This window comes from Scyliorhinus torazame, chromosome 16 (genome assembly GCF_047496885.1).
Source record: "Scyliorhinus torazame isolate Kashiwa2021f chromosome 16, sScyTor2.1, whole genome shotgun sequence".
NCBI classification, from domain to species: Eukaryota; Metazoa; Chordata; class Chondrichthyes; order Carcharhiniformes; family Scyliorhinidae; genus Scyliorhinus; species Scyliorhinus torazame.
This window is the reverse complement of record NC_092722.1, coordinates 147,767,104-147,783,450: the sequence shown is the minus strand read 5'-3', so window position 1 is coordinate 147,783,450 and position 16,347 is coordinate 147,767,104. Positions and strand designations below refer to the sequence as shown.

General features: G+C 48.1%; 1 long non-coding RNA gene across 1 annotated transcript in view; it reads right to left on the bottom strand.

The window, feature by feature from the left end:
• Window positions 1–16,143, bottom strand: part of LOC140393126 (uncharacterized) — a 79,821-nt gene extending 63,678 nt beyond the window's left edge. The window contains exon 1 of the long non-coding RNA XR_011935506.1: window positions 15,984–16,143. This is a non-coding gene — a long non-coding RNA (uncharacterized lncRNA). The remainder of the gene's footprint in view (window positions 1–15,983) is intronic.
• Window positions 16,144–16,347: the final 204 nt, after the last annotated feature.

Here is a 16,347-nt window from a genome sequence, read left to right as displayed (position 1 = left end):
AAATGCACTGACCATACATGACGGTGTGGTCCTAAAAGACACCCTTTATGTGGTTCCTGAACAGGACAGGAATCAGCTTATTTGTTTGTTCCATGATAGTCATGGGCATCAGGGAATTGACCCCACTACAGCCCACCTCAGGCAGCTCTGTTGGTGGCCGAATTTAAAAGAAGATGTCACGCACTATGTGGAAAATTGCCTTATCTGTGCCCAAAACAATCCGGACAGAAATGCGAAGACAGCTCAGCTTAGCCACACCCGCCCCGTTAATGGCCCTTGGACTAACCTCCAGATTGATTTTATAGGACCATTGCCCCCTTGCAGGAATGGTCACAAGTATGTGTTAGTCGTTATAGACACGTTTACGAAATGGGTAGAAGCATTCCCATCTAGAACAAACACGGCAAAGACTACAGCTAAGATTTTAACGCAGCACATCTTTACGAGATGGGGACTCCCCCGCAGCATTGAATCCGACCAAGGTTCCCATTTTACGGGACGTGTCATGAAGAACGTCCTCACGATATTTGGCATTACTCAAAAATTTCACATCGCATACCACCCCCAGTCAAGTGGTATCGTGGAGCGAATGAATCGGACCCTAAAAACAACCCTCAGGAAAATGGTCCAACAAAACAGCACCACTTGGGATTCAGTCCTCCCTTTTGCACTAATGTTTTTGCGTAACACTGTTTCGACATCCACAGGATACACCCCACACACTCTCATGACCGGACGCCCAATGAAAGGCACAGAATTTTTATTAGGACTTGACTTGACCAGCCCCGAAGTGACGGCGTCACACACGAGAACGCAGTGAAACAATTAGTAGAGAATGTAAAAATGGCTCAGCTAGCAGCGGCAGCAAAATTAGGCACCAGGAAGAAACAGAGCAAGGCCTGTTTCGACAAGACAGTGCATGCGACTGAGTTTGATGTAGGACAGCAGGTCATGCTCTCCATTTACAACCCCAGCACGTTCCTGTCACCTAAGTATTCGGGTCCGTACTCTGTTGCGGACAAAGTAAGCCCCTCCGTTTATAAGCTTAAGTACCCCAATGGGAAGACTGTGTGGTTTCATATTAACCAGCTCAAGGCATATGGCTCGCAGTCTAACCACGCACACCACGTCATGCTTGCCGCAGCAGACCACACCCCGCCCACAGCCAACGTATCCCTACCCTCCCCCAACACGTCCACCCAATCCACAGACTCAACCTCGACTCCACCCCCGAACTCTAGACTCCGCCCCAGAACGCCCACACACAGCAGCAGCAGCGACAGCGACTGTGACACAGACGCTAGCCACAGCACCAGAATGTTGCCTGGTATGGAGGGCATTAGCTATGAGGAGCGGTTGAATAAACTCGGTTTGTTCTCACTGGAACGACGGAGGTTGAGGGGCGACCTGATAGAGGTCTACAAAATTATGAGGGGCATAGGCAGAGTGGATAGTCAGAGGCTTTTCCCCAGGGTAGAGGGGTCAATTACTAGGGGACATAGGTTTAAGGTGAGAGGGGCAAGGTTTAGAGTAGATGTACGAGGCAAGTTTTTTACACAGAGGGTAGTGGGTGCCTGGAACTCGCTACCGGAGGAAGTGGTGGAAGCAGGGACGATAGTGACATTTAAGGGGCATCTTGACAAATACATGAATAGGATGGGAATAGAGGGATACGGACCCAGGAAGTGTAGAAGATTGTAGTTTAGTCGGGCAGCATGGTCGGCACGGGCTTGGAGGGCCGAAGGGCCTGTTCCTCTGCTGTACATTTCTTTGTTCTTTGTTCTTTGTTCCCGCCTCCCTACTATCCCCATGCAACAGGCCCCACACCCAGCGAATCTGAACACGATTCGAGTGATCCCTTCCTGATCACATTCCTTAACAAACCTCACCAAAGACCACCGCCCTAAGATGACGACCCCGACTCCATCGCCACAGAATTAGACACGACTATCTGGCATTGTGACAATCCGAAACGACGAGATGGACCATAAGTCACACCATGCAGCTTTAGCAACCCTCATCCATTCAAGAGTATGGCATCCGGGAGAAGATGATGACATTGAGTCTGACTCCCAAAATGAGAACCCCTTTGCGACCCTGTTCGCAACTGACAACTGAGGTGTCCAGATGATGTTTTAAAGGAACCGATGGAGAGATACGGTGTCCTTTCTGATGGAACCAGCACCATGTTTGTGGAATGCTTGTTCGTTAATGTTATCATTAAGTGTTGTTTGTAAACTCGGAAGTTTCACGGCCCCACGCCACCACTCCTTTAACGCCCCCCGGCTGTTAATGGAACAAGTTGTCCCAGACAATAGTTCAGAGGAACTAGTCTGTTGACAAAAAATGGTTAAAGGTACAAGTTTGTCCCAGACAATAGTTCAGAGGAACTAGTCTGGCGACAGAAAATGGTTAAAGGTACAAGTTTGTCCCAGACAATAGTTCAGAGGAACTAGTCTGTTGACAAGAACCCGACTCATTGTTGCTCTCCTAATTCGAGAGGCAGCCCCCACGATGACCACATTCTTACCCGTTCTTGTCGGTTGCTCAGGCAGTGGAGAAATGGCATTGGTCCCCGCCCTGCCTGAGAACCCCCCTCTGGTCAGCTACGCTCGGGTAGAGCACATACGGCATTGATCACCGTTCTACCCGGGGATTCCATCCAAATCTTACCCGCCGTGGCCCATACGCACCCCATTTTGGCTCGTTACGTTCATAATTCTTTTGTTTGGTTTTGGCAACCTTAAGGTTGCTTCCCCATGCTAGTTACATCCTCAAACACTGGGATGGTAAATCACACAGGCTGCGAGACGGCTCGCAGTACGGCAGTATTTTCTTAAATGTCTAGTCTAAATTTCGGTTTAAAAAAAAATGAGCGAGTCACACATGGTGACCAATTATAAAGGGAAATTGACACTAAAAGACAGACATGCTAACGTACAAGATATTAAACAAGATAGTAACAGAAACTTTGCTTGATCTCCAGAATTCCAGAAGCTCCAGGAAGAGAGAAGAGACGAAAAGGAAGAGAAGAGAACAATGAAGACATCATACGTGTTTTTAGTTACCATTATAATTTGTATTTGGTTACGTGCAAACGCGAACCCCCCGACCCCAACCCTCCCCGGCCGTCAACGATTCACTTCTCCATAGCACCCAGAGCCCAGTGAAAAGTAACAACACACCATCATGGTGTGATAGGTTTACAACAAGGTACTCCCTTTCATATGTCATTGAATCCCTTTTAGCATTGGCGATATTCTGCAGCATCGTGCAGACTATCCGCATGAGAAAATGGCGAAGGAGAGCCTACCGCTCTCGCACCCCGGTATACAGAACGAGATCCCCTATTTTCGGTTTTCACCAGGCCCCCGAACCCCTTGATCTACAATAAAGGACATTCGTTTTGCGTCATTTGTGAATAAAGAACTATGTCTCATTTGCAAATGAAAGATTGTGCAACTCTGTGCTTGACCGCCAAGCCAGAGGAAAATGTGAATGCTGCTATTAATTTTGTATTGTTAGGAAGTTAGTATGATTGGATGTTTAAGTGAGTGTAGTTTATGGAAGATAGTTAGAGGTACCGTTTTTTTAATATATGTTGGATTGCATGTCCCTGTTGTGACATAGTACCACTTAGAATTGTCAGTTAAAAATTTCGTGCATAGTTATGGTCATTGTAGAGGCCATGGAAGAGTGCTCGCCGGGTCAGGGAGTGAAGACAACGCAGTTATGTGATCCTTCATGCTTCGCGTTAGACATCACAAGGAGGGAGTGTAGCCACCTGGGTTGGCCACTTCCCGACTTTAAAATGGAGATCCGCTAAGAATGCAGGGAAATTCAGCAAATGCAGGAAAAACAGCAGGTGCAAAGTTTCCTGTATATTAGAACTTGCAGGAACCCAGACAGCACTGAAACTAACAACCATCTACATATTAATGAGCGAACCCCGGGAACAATTGGAAACAGTTGAGGTAAACAAAGGCCAAGCCAGACTCCTCGGCGCCAGCAAGAGCCAAGACAAAGGAAGGCCAACGGCCACTTAGGAACCGCCCAGCGATCAGGGAACAGCTCCAGTATTGGAGAAATCGATCCAAGTGATCAGAACGTAGTCCAATCACGGAACCAGGTACTGGGTCCACCCCGAATGGCGCGAAGCCCCTGGGGACTATAAAATAGAATCCCCAAGTTCAATTCATCATTCTTGGCAGGGTCTCTCAGCAGCTCAAAACAACCCTTGAACGTGACCTGCCTAGTAGCTGCATCAACCAAGTAAGTCTCCAGTCAATGCATGCTACGAGATAGGCGCTCCTAGCTACCAGTCTATATCAGCTTTGAAGCCTGCAGACTCAGAATCGAACAAAACATTTGTTCCCCTAACCTGGTGGGCTAGTTCCAAAGCTAAGTATAGGCCTTTTAGTGTTAGAGATAGTCTATTAAGTAGAGTTTTATACATGAGTAGTGATTGACTGTGTATAATAAATGTGTTTTGATTTGAAACGTACCAACTGGTGTATTGAGTTATTGATCAGCACTTGAACTTGAACCTCGTGGTGGTATCATAAAGATACCTGGCGACTCTAGAGCAAAGGTTATAGAAATAGAGCAAATTAAGTAAAGACACAACGAGCAACATTTAAGAGCCAACCAAAAGTTAGCAACATTTACTGGCGACATCTGACGGGACCCGACTTAGAAGTGGCCTAACCACTCTGGGAGAACCCAAAATTTGAATTGAGAATCCAATTGGGAACAGAAACATTCACAAGTGTTCAAGCAGTTTTGATCAATCCTCATAATTCGGAAGCATGTTAATGCATCCGTAACTAAAAGGGCCATAAGGTAAAACTGATAGATTTTGTTGCGAAAAACTGTCGGGAGTTTGTATACCGGAAAATAGCGAACGCCGTACCCGTGTTTACAGAACCGCCTTAGGACCCCTCGTTCCAAATTTTAAAAGAGAGCATTCAGATACGAAAAATGGAAATGAAGGCAATGGAACGCCTCATGAGCCCTCAAGAATTTGTGGTCGCAGCGACCAGCAACAGAGTAGGTCAGTGTCCCGTTTGGGAAGTTGAGATTAGAAGGTACCTCAAAGGGAAGGGATGGCCCCTTTGGAGTGACTTTTGTTCAAATGAGGAAACAGGTCCCGGGAGTATGGGACATACTTGGTGGGAGAACCTGAGCGAAATCCATAAGAAGAGCTTAGGGAAAGCTCGCAAGCCGATGGCAATCGTGTCCTGTCTGGCACAATTGCGAGGCACAGAGGAGGTCGTTCGAGAGAGAGAGACATGGAATGAGCAAGGTCCATGTTAGTGAGATCGAGAGAGAGAATATAGACTTGAGAAGGAAGTTGGCAGCAAAGGACGGAGAGGTGGATGATGCCAAGTGGGCACACCAGTCTTGCCTAGCGCATCTGAGCAGCTTCCAAACCCAATACGATAAGGCCTATCAGGACACACAACGTGCAGTCCTGGTAAGAGAAGAGACAGAGAAACAGGTAGAGGTATTGCAAAGGCAGTGCAGCGATCTAAAAGCAGCGTTAAGAGCACTCCATGCTGCCACCATGGAGCACAGACAAAGCTTAGTAGATCATGCAAAATGCCGGAAGCAGATTGCGGAACTGCAGTCTTTGCTTTCAGTGCAAAATGGATTTCAAAGCACCTTTGGATCCCAATTAGATGAAGAAGACGGCCCTGATTGGCAAGAACTAAACAAAACCGCGCATAGATATGTACAGGGAACATGTGCGCAAGGAAAGTCCCAAAGCAGAAAAGCACCCCAACCCCCACAGAGCAGATAGATCAGGCACCCATGAATCCAGTAACTACCCACCGCACAGTCACATCGGACGGAGACGCGGAATTCCTTTACACCACCCCCTTAACCGTGACCCAATTACGGGGCGCGTGCGAAAAGATCACACCGTTCCTCCCCACCTCAGACCCCCACCACTTCTTTGCTGGAGTGAAGCAGCAGGCGACCATGTACGGCCTGGATGAGCGTGAGCAAGTGAAGCTCACAGTTTTAAGCTTAGACCCTTCTGTTGTAGCAGCCCTTCCTGACCCACAGAATGTAGGAGGAGGCACACTTGCAGAGATGCACACAGCGATCCTACTTAGACCGCGCCCATTTGTCCCCAGACAACATGGCCAAATGGACCCGCACCCTTATCTCCCAAGCCACAGAGGCAGGACAAAAAGCTTGTACTAACTATGACCCCTCGGAAGAAACGCACAATGAAAAGTGGGTTTTAAAAAGGTTGTCCCGCCCCTGGGAACAATCTGTCCACAACAAACCCGCGATTAGAAAACCCGAAGAACAGCAGGCAGAGGCAGATATCCAAGCAGTTAAAGCGCACCAGAACCCCGCATGGGTGAACGAAGGCATAAATAGCCCCCCACAGAAAGCACAGGAGTGTTACAACTGTGGACAATTAGATCACTTTGCACGAGAGTGCAATGCCCCACGAAAGCCACAGAGAGCCCAGCAGGCAGGCACTCTGAATAATATCAGGACCAAACCCATACATAGTGTGAGCACCCGTTCAGACCAGACAGACATGAACGGAACTGACTGACGGTGTTCGGGCTCCCCTACCTGGGTCTCCGACACCCTTTGGGATAGGTCTGGCCGACCAGTCGTTGCAGCGAAAATATGGGGACAGCCCATTGAATTTCTCTGGGACACAGGAGGGTCCCGCACCACAATTAATTCCTCCACCATGTTCCAAAAAGACAAGTGGCCCACTATAGCCACAATCCCCCTCAGCAGCTTCACAGGCCACTCACAACAGGGAAACATCACAGCCCCTGTACCCCTTCAAATTGGCAACATTACAACAAAACACCCCCCAGTTTTGGTCGATCAGCCCCACACAGCAGAACACATTTTGGGCATCGATTTCATGAACTCCCACAACCTATCATTTGACCCAGTAAATCAATGTGTCTGGAAAATGACAAAGTCAGCAAGAGCCCCCGCAACGCTCACAGTAGGTGAGTATGCTAATAAGATTAGCGCAGTCGGCGATTTTTGGTTTGACCCGACCACGATTAGCACAGACAAACAGGTTAGGGCAGTTCTCCAGAAAAACAGGACCGCATTTGCAAGTCATAAACATGACTGCGGCAGGATGGTTGGTTCGGTTCTAATGACAGGACCTGACCCTAGATCCCAGAAGCAATACGGATTTCCCCAAGAGGCAGAGGGAGAAATCTCAAAAGTTATTGACAGTTTATTAGAACAAGGCGTACTTAGATCAGTAGCCTCTACTAATAATGCCCCGATTTGGCCAGTGAGAAAGCCCGTTGGATCATGGCGACTGACTATCGATTACCAGGAACTCAACAAAGTCACCCCCGCAGCAGCCCCCACGGTAGCCACAAGTCCCGAGACCATGCTCAAACAGGGACTCAACTCACGATATTTTACGGATTTGGACATCAGTAACGGATTCTGGTCCATTCCATTGGCAAAAGTGTGCCAGTACAAATTTGCCTTCACTTTTAAAGGTCAGCAGTACACGTGGACATGCCTTCCACAAGGATTCCACAACTCCTCCTCCATTTTCCACCGACAGCTGGCCAATGGTTTATCAAAATTTTCTCACCCCGAATGTCTGGTCCAGTATGTAGACGACCTAATACTGCAGACAGACACCAAGGTAGAGCACATTGCGCTTCTGTCCGAACTCCTGGAACTCCTACAGCGAATTGGATGTAAAGTGAATCCCCAGAAGGCCCAACTTCTGGAAAATAAAGTGGTATATTTGGGAACGATTATCACGCATGGTAAACGCGAGATCGAGCATAAAAGAATTGACTCGATTGTCAAATTGCCCCTTCCCCAGAATGTTTCCACCCCCCGGTCATTTTTAGGACTGGTTGGCTACTGTCGAAACCACATTGATGGTTTCACCACCAAAGCAGCACCCCTCTCGGAACTCCAAAGAAAGGAGCCCCTTGGGAATGCCTTAGATGCTTTAAAGTGCGCACTCATTGCAGCCCCCTCACTACAGGTTCCAGAACCGATTTCCCCCTATGCTATAGAGATAGCAAGCACAGATCGTACCCTTTCGGCCGTGCTCCACCAGGAACGGCACGAACAGTTAAGACCCGTGGCTTACGCCCCTAGAGTTTTAGATCCTGTGGAGCAGTGATTTTCGGCCTGTGAAAGGCACCTGCTCGCAGTTTTCTGGGCAGTTCAGTACTTTTCATATATCAGCGGACTAAACCCCATCACAATCCTCACGGAACACACCCCCACCCAACTTTTACTAGACGGACGACTTAAGGACGGTACAGTATGCCAGATCAGAGCAGCCAGGTGGACCCTTCTTTTGCAGGTACGGGACATCACTGTTAAAAGGACCAAGACCCACACTTTCCTAGCCGACAACCTTCAGTACCCGGGCACCCCCCACGAATGTAAAATCATCTCACCGCACCACAACACAGGCCCCTTTATCGAGAAAATATCCCCCAAAAAGGTTGGTAGTTCACCCCAGATCCCCCAGCACACAGTCACGTGCGCACCCTTGAGAATATATGTGGCTGGTTCTTCCACTATATTAAACGGGAAGCGCATTACAGGATGCGGCGTCTATGTTGAGGACGCGCAGGGATGCTGCCTAGAAGAAATCTCGTTAAAACTGCCAGGACACTTAGGCGCGCAGGCGGCAGAACTAGCAGACATTGCATACATTATAGATCACTCAGATTCCTTCCCCAGCCCAGCAGACATATACTCGGACAGCCTCTCTGTCTGTAACAGCCTCACAGAATTGCTACCCCTGTGGAAAGCAAGAGGATTTGCTTCCGCGGACGGAAAACCCTTCCTTCAGCCCCATTGCTCCGGCACATTTTGGACAAAACACAGGATAGGACATTTGGTATCAAAGTACGAAGTCACCACCGTTCCTCCCCACCTGGAAATGTAAAAGCCGACGCATTGGCTAAAGCAGGTTCCAGACATGGATATTTTTGGAACCACCCCGAAAGCGCCCCAGTCAATGCAGTTCAGGTCTCACAGACAAATATCGAAGATTTAGTGCAGGCCCAGAAGCAAGATAGTAATCTCAGGAAAATTTTAAAAAGAAAATTTCCAGCCCCATACAATAGGTTTAAAAATGCACTGACCATACATGACGGTGTGGTCCTAAAAGACACCCTTTATGTGGTTCCTGAACAGGACAGGAATCAGCTTATTTGTTTGTTCCATGATAGTCATGGGCATCAGGGAATTGACCCCACTACAGCCCACCTCAGGCAGCTCTGTTGGTGGCCGAATTTAAAAGAAGATGTCACGCACTATGTGGAAAATTGCCTTATCTGTGCCCAAAACAATCCGGACAGAAATGCGAAGACAGCTCAGCTTAGCCACACCCGCCCCGTTAATGGCCCTTGGACTAACCTCCAGATTGATTTTATAGGACCATTGCCCCCTTGCAGGAATGGTCACAAGTATGTGTTAGTCGTTATAGACACGTTTACGAAATGGGTAGAAGCATTCCCATCTAGAACAAACACGGCAAAGACTACAGCTAAGATTTTAACGCAGCACATCTTTACGAGATGGGGACTCCCCCGCAGCATTGAATCCGACCAAGGTTCCCATTTTACGGGACGTGTCATGAAGAACGTCCTCACGATATTTGGCATTACTCAAAAATTTCACATCGCATACCACCCCCAGTCAAGTGGTATCGTGGAGCGAATGAATCGGACCCTAAAAACAACCCTCAGGAAAATGGTCCAACAAAACAGCACCACTTGGGATTCAGTCCTCCCTTTTGCACTAATGTTTTTGCGTAACACTGTTTCGACATCCACAGGATACATCCCACACACTCTCATGACCGGACGCCCAATGAAAGGCACAGAATTTTTATTAGGACTTGACTTGACCAGCCCCGAAGTGACGGCGTCACACACGAGAACGCAGTGAAACAATTAGTAGAGAATGTAAAAATGGCTCAGCTAGCAGCGGCAGCAAAATTAGGCACCAGGAAGAAACAGAGCAAGGCCTGTTTCGACAAGACAGTGCATGCGACTGAGTTTGATGTAGGACAGCAGGTCATGCTCTCCATTTACAACCCCAGCACGTTCCTGTCACCTAAGTATTCGGGTCCGTACTCTGTTGCGGACAAAGTAAGCCCCTCCGTTTATAAGCTTAAGTACCCCAATGGGAAGACTGTGTGGTTTCATATTAACCAGCTCAAGGCATATGGCTCGCAGTCTAACCACGCACACCACGTCATGCTTGCCGCAGCAGACCACACCCCGCCCACAGCCAACGTATCCCTACCCTCCCCCAACACGTCCACCCAATCCACAGACTCAACCTCGACTCCACCCCCGAACTCTAGACTCCGCCCCAGAACGCCCACACACAGCAGCAGCAGCGACAGCGACTGTGACACAGACGCTAGCCACAGCACCAGAATGTTGCCTGGTATGGAGGGCATTAGCTATGAGGAGCGGTTGAATAAACTCGGTTTGTTCTCACTGGAACGACGGAGGTTGAGGGGCGACCTGATAGAGGTCTACAAAATTATGAGGGGCATAGACAGAGTGGATAGTCAGAGGCTTTTCCCCAGGGTAGAGGGGTCAATTACTAGGGGACATAGGTTTAAGGTGAGAGGGGCAAGGTTTAGAGTAGATGTACGAGGCAAGTTTTTTACACAGAGGGTAGTGGGTGCCTGGAACTCGCTACCGGAGGAAGTGGTGGAAGCAGGGACGATAGTGACATTTAAGGGGCATCTTGACAAATACATGAATAGGATGGGAATAGAGGGATACGGACCCAGGAAGTGTAGAAGATTGTAGTTTAGTCGGGCAGCATGGTCGGCACGGGCTTGGAGGGCCGAAGGGCCTGTTCCTCTGCTGTACATTTCTTTGTTCTTTGTTCTTTGTTCCCGCCTCCCTACTATCCCCATGCAACAGGCCCCACACCCAGCGAATCTGAACACGATTCGAGTGATCCCTTCCTGATCACATTCCTTAACAAACCTCACCAAAGACCACCGCCCTAAGATGACGACCCCGACTCCATCGCCACAGAATTAGACACGACTATCTGGCATTGTGACAATCCGAAACGATGAGATGGACCATAAGTCACACCATGCAGCTTTAGCAACCCTCATCCATTCAAGAGTATGGCATCCGGGAGAAGATGATGACATTGAGTCTGACTCCCAAAATGAGAACCCCTTTGCGACCCTGTTCGCAACTGATAACTGAGGTGTCCAGATGATGTTTTAAAGGAACCGATGGAGAGATACGGTGTCCTTTCTGATGGAACCAGCACCATGTTTGTGGAATGTTTGTTCGTTAATGTTATCATTAAGTGTTGTTTGTAAACTCGGAAGTTTCACGGCCCCACGCCACCACTCCTTTAACGCCCCCCGGCTGTTAATGGAACAAGTTGTCCCAGACAATAGTTCAGAGGAACTAGTCTGGCGACAGAAAATGGTTAAAGGTACAAGTTTGTCCCAGACAATAGTTCAGAGGAACTAGTCTGTTGACAAGAACCCGACTCATTGTTGCTCTCCTAATTCGAGAGGCAGCCCCCACGATGACCACATTCTTACCCGTTCTTGTCGGTTGCTCAGGCAGTGGAGAAATGGCATTGGTCCCCGCCCTGCCTGAGAACCCCCCTCTGGTCAGCTACGCTCGGGTAGAGCACATACGGCATTGATCACCGTTCTACCCGGGGATTCCATCCAAATCTTACCCGCCGTGGCCCATACGCACCCCATTTTGGCTCGTTACGTTCATAATTCTTTTGTTTGGTTTTGGCAACCTTAAGGTTGCTTCCCCATGCTAGTTACATCCTCAAACACTGGGATGGTAAATCACACAGGCTGCGAGACGGCTCGCAGTACGGCAGTATTTTCTTAAATGTCTAGTCTAAATTTTGGTTTAAAAAAAAATGAGCGAGTCACACATGGTGACCAATTATAAAGGGAAATTGACACTAAAAGACAGACATGCTAACGTACAAGATATTAAACAAGATAGTAACAGAAACTTTGCTTGATCTCCAGAATTCCAGAAGCTCCAGGAAGAGAGAAGAGACGAAAAGGAAGAGAAGAGAACAATGAAGACATCATACGTGTTTTTAGTTACCATTATAATTTGTATTTGGTTACGTGCAAACGCGAACCCCCCGACCCCAACCCTCCCCGGCCGTCAACGATTCACTTCTCCATAGCACCCAGAGCCCAGTGAAAAGTAACAACACACCATCATGGTGTGATAGGTTTACAACAAGGTACTCCCTTTCATATGTCATTGAATCCCTTTTAGCATTGGCGATATTCTGCAGCATCGTGCAGACTATCCGCATGAGAAAATGGCGAAGGAGAGCCTACCGCTCTCGCACCCCGGTATACAGAACGAGATCCCCTATTTTCGGTTTTCACCAGGCCCCCGAACCCCTTGATCTACAATAAAGGACATTCGTTTTGCGTCATTTGTGAATAAAGAACTATGTCTCATTTGCAAATGAAAGATTGTGCAACTCTGTGCTTGACCGCCAAGCCAGAGGAAAATGTGAATGCTGCTATTAATTTTGTATTGTTAGGAAGTTAGTATGATTGGATGTTTAAGTGAGTGTAGTTTATGGAAGATAGTTAGAGGTACCGTTTTTTTAATATATGTTGGATTGCATGTCCCTGTTGTGACATAGTACCACTTAGAATTGTCAGTTAAAAATTTCGTGCATAGTTATGGTCATTGTAGAGGCCATGGAAGAGTGCTCGCCGGGTCAGGGAGTGAAGACAACGCAGTTATGTGATCCTTCATGCTTCGCGTTAGACATCACAAGGAGGGAGTGTAGCCACCTGGGTTGGCCACTTCCCGACTTTAAAATGGAGATCCGCTAAGAATGCAGGGAAATTCAGCAAATGCAGGAAAAACAGCAGGTGCAAAGTTTCCTGTATATTAGAACTTGCAGGAACCCAGACAGCACTGAAACTAACAACCATCTACATATTAATGAGCGAACCCCGGGAACAATTGGAAACAGTTGAGGTAAACAAAGGCCAAGCCAGACTCCTCGGCGCCAGCAAGAGCCAAGACAAAGGAAGGCCAACGGCCACTTAGGAACCGCCCAGCGATCAGGGAACAGCTCCAGTATTGGAGAAATCGATCCAAGTGATCAGAACGTAGTCCAATCACGGAACCAGGTACTGGGTCCACCCCGAATGGCGCGAAGCCCCTGGGGACTATAAAATAGAATCCCCAAGTTCAATTCATCATTCTTGGCAGGGTCTCTCAGCAGCTCAAAACAACCCTTGAACGTAACCTGCCTAGTAGCTGCATCAACCAAGTAAGTCTCCAGTCAATGCATGCTACGAGATAGGCGCTCCTAGCTACCAGTCTATATCAGCTTTGAAGCCTGCAGACTCAGAATCGAACAAAACATTTGTTCCCCTAACCTGGTGGGCTAGTTCCAAAGCTAAGTATAGGCCTTTTAGTGTTAGAGATAGTCTATTAAGTAGAGTTTTATACATGAGTAGTGATTGACTGTGTATAATAAATGTGTTTTGATTTGAAACGTACTAACTGGTGTATTGAGTTATTGATCATTACTTGAACTTGGACCTCGTGGTGGTATCATAAAGATACCTGGCGACTCTAGAGAAAAGGTTATAGAAACAGAGCAAATTAAGTAGATTAATGAGCAACATTTAAGAGCCAACCAAAAGTTAGCAACAATTCTCAGCAGGATCACCCTTCCAGCACAGCATGTGGCCAGAACCAGTATGTACAGCCTTATCCAACTTCAACATATGGCACATCCATGACCTCGAATGACACTGTTGATGGTACCTCTTCAACGTCAACACCTTATCAGCTACAAGATGCCATCCGACAGCACCATCACAAACATCAAAAAAAGAAAGGGACTCCAAATCAGACAGCGAAGTGATTTGACCACTTCTTGGTTCCTGTGGCACAGGGACGTTGATGGCGTTCATAACCAAGAGAGACATTTGACCATGATGATTGCTGGTTTTTGGACTCACACGAATGATTTGGACTTATTGTTAAATCACTGTTCCCATGACTTGTATACACCTTAACGTATCTACCTGTTTTTTGTTCAATTTTCTCAAAGTGTACAGAAAATATGTAACATATAAAAAAGGGGGGATGAAATGAAAATCGATTATTGTCACAAGTAGGCTTCAATGAAGTTACTGTGAAAAGCCGCTAGTCGCCACATTCCAGCGCCTGTTCGGGGAGGCTGGTACAGGAATTGAACCGTGCTGCTGGCCTGCCTTGGTCTGCTTTAAAAGCCAGCGATTTAGCAGAGTGTGCTAAACCAGCCCCATCACCGATGTGGTAAAGTGCATCAATATAAATGCATGTAGGCTAGCTAGACACTAGAGGGAGCACCAAAGACATCACACACACACTCAACCAATAGATCAGGTAGATAGGACACGACCAATGGACATTCACAATACACACAGAGGTGACACAACCACGGGGGGCATTACACCAACCCATATATAAAGGACACCACACACATGATCTGCTCTTTCCAGTGGAGACAGTCAGTGAGTACAGACACAGGGTTGATTCAATATTACACCCACCACGTGGATTGCAGCAACTGGTTAGTCAGTCTGGGTAGCTATAGTAGGATTAGCAGTAGTGTCGAACCCGGGTAATAGAAGTGTAAATAGTTTAATAAACGTGTTGAAGTTATCTCTACGTCTGAACCTTCCTTTGTCAAGTGCACCACAAGGAAGCCGCTTATGTTACACCTACAACATAACAAATCAATCGTTGAGGCCTTCCATGCCGGCAGGGCACCACATGGACCGGGGGTGCCTTATTGACCCTTTAATCAGGTTTTGGTTGGATGTTCTACGTTTTATTTGTAATGTCCCTTTAAGGGACTGTCCCTTTAAATTTTCCCTCAGTTTGTTTGATGATGTTTCCTTGGTTATTTGCTTTGCACCAATATAGCTGCAGTGGGCTAGGTGACACACAATGGCCTGTTTAAGGATGGTTCAGGGACCAAATAACAGGATCACAGGCCCTTGAACATGATGCTGTAGTCCTATTGGAGAAGGAGGGATTTCCTGTCTCCACAGTGGGAGAAGGAGCCCACCTCGCCCTCTTGACCATCTCTCTTGCAGCTGCTGGTGCTGTTCCGCCAAACCAAGGCGGGACCCTAGCCAGAACCTGAGTATACCCTTTCTCATGGTGACTTCTATAAAGTGTTCTTAGCAGCATAGCATTAATTGTTTTTTGGAGAAATCCTCAGAAAATTTCTAGAATAAATGTTGATAACATATTGATGACGTTTCTACAGAAAGTCTCCCAATGTGTTTCAAAAGACCGCTTCAAACATGCAGCAGCAATTAAACTGTCAGCAGACCTTTAAGCAGTGTTTAAAATTCACTGCACTGACTAATTTATTTCCAAGCAGCTGGTTGGTGTTAAAATATGAAAATAAGTCAAGGGTTAGCTATCAAAATGTCAAGCAGCCTTGTTAATGAATGCTTGTGGACAATATAAGTTGCAATTAGTTGCTTAATTTTCTGGGTGTTCCTTTGAGTGAACAGATCAACTCCTTTGCCATGATCATGACTGGTCCTAAACCCAAGCTAAATCATCGTTTTAGCTTAAGACCTGATCTTGGCTAACTCAAACTCTTTAGCAACTAAAGCAGCTGGGGAACATGGGCCGGGGTTCTCTGACCCCGCTCCGGGTCGGAGAAACCCCGGCGGGGGGGAGGGGGGGGGGGGCGTGAGAATCGCACCCTGCTGCCCCGACAGCAGCTTCCCCATTCTCCGGCGCTGATTTTCGGGTGCCCGCCGGATCACCGCCGCACTGGTCGGGGGCCCTTGACAGCGCCCCCCCCCCGGCGATTCTCCAGGCCCCGATGGGCCGAGTGGCCGACGAGATTGGCCAAATCCCGCCGGCGTGGATTACTCAGCTCCCACCCGGCAGTACCTGGAAGGTGAGTGTGCGGTTTCCGTCCTGGAGGGTGGGCGGGGGGATCCAACTCCAGGGGGGGCCCATGGTGGCCTCGCCCGCGATCGGGGCCTACCGATCGGCGGGCGGGCTGGTTCCGTGGGGGCCTACTTTACTCCGTGCCACGTCCCAGTAGGGCTCCGCCATATTGCCCGGGGGCCGGCGCGGAGAAGAGAACCCCCACGCATGTGCAGAAATACGCCGGCCATTCCGCGCCTGCGTGGAAATACGCCAGCCGTTCCGCGTATGCGCAGAAATATGCCAGCCGTTCTGCGCATGCATGAACTTGCGCCGGCTGGAGCTGCAGGGACTACTCCGGCGCCAACCTAGACCCCTAGAAAGG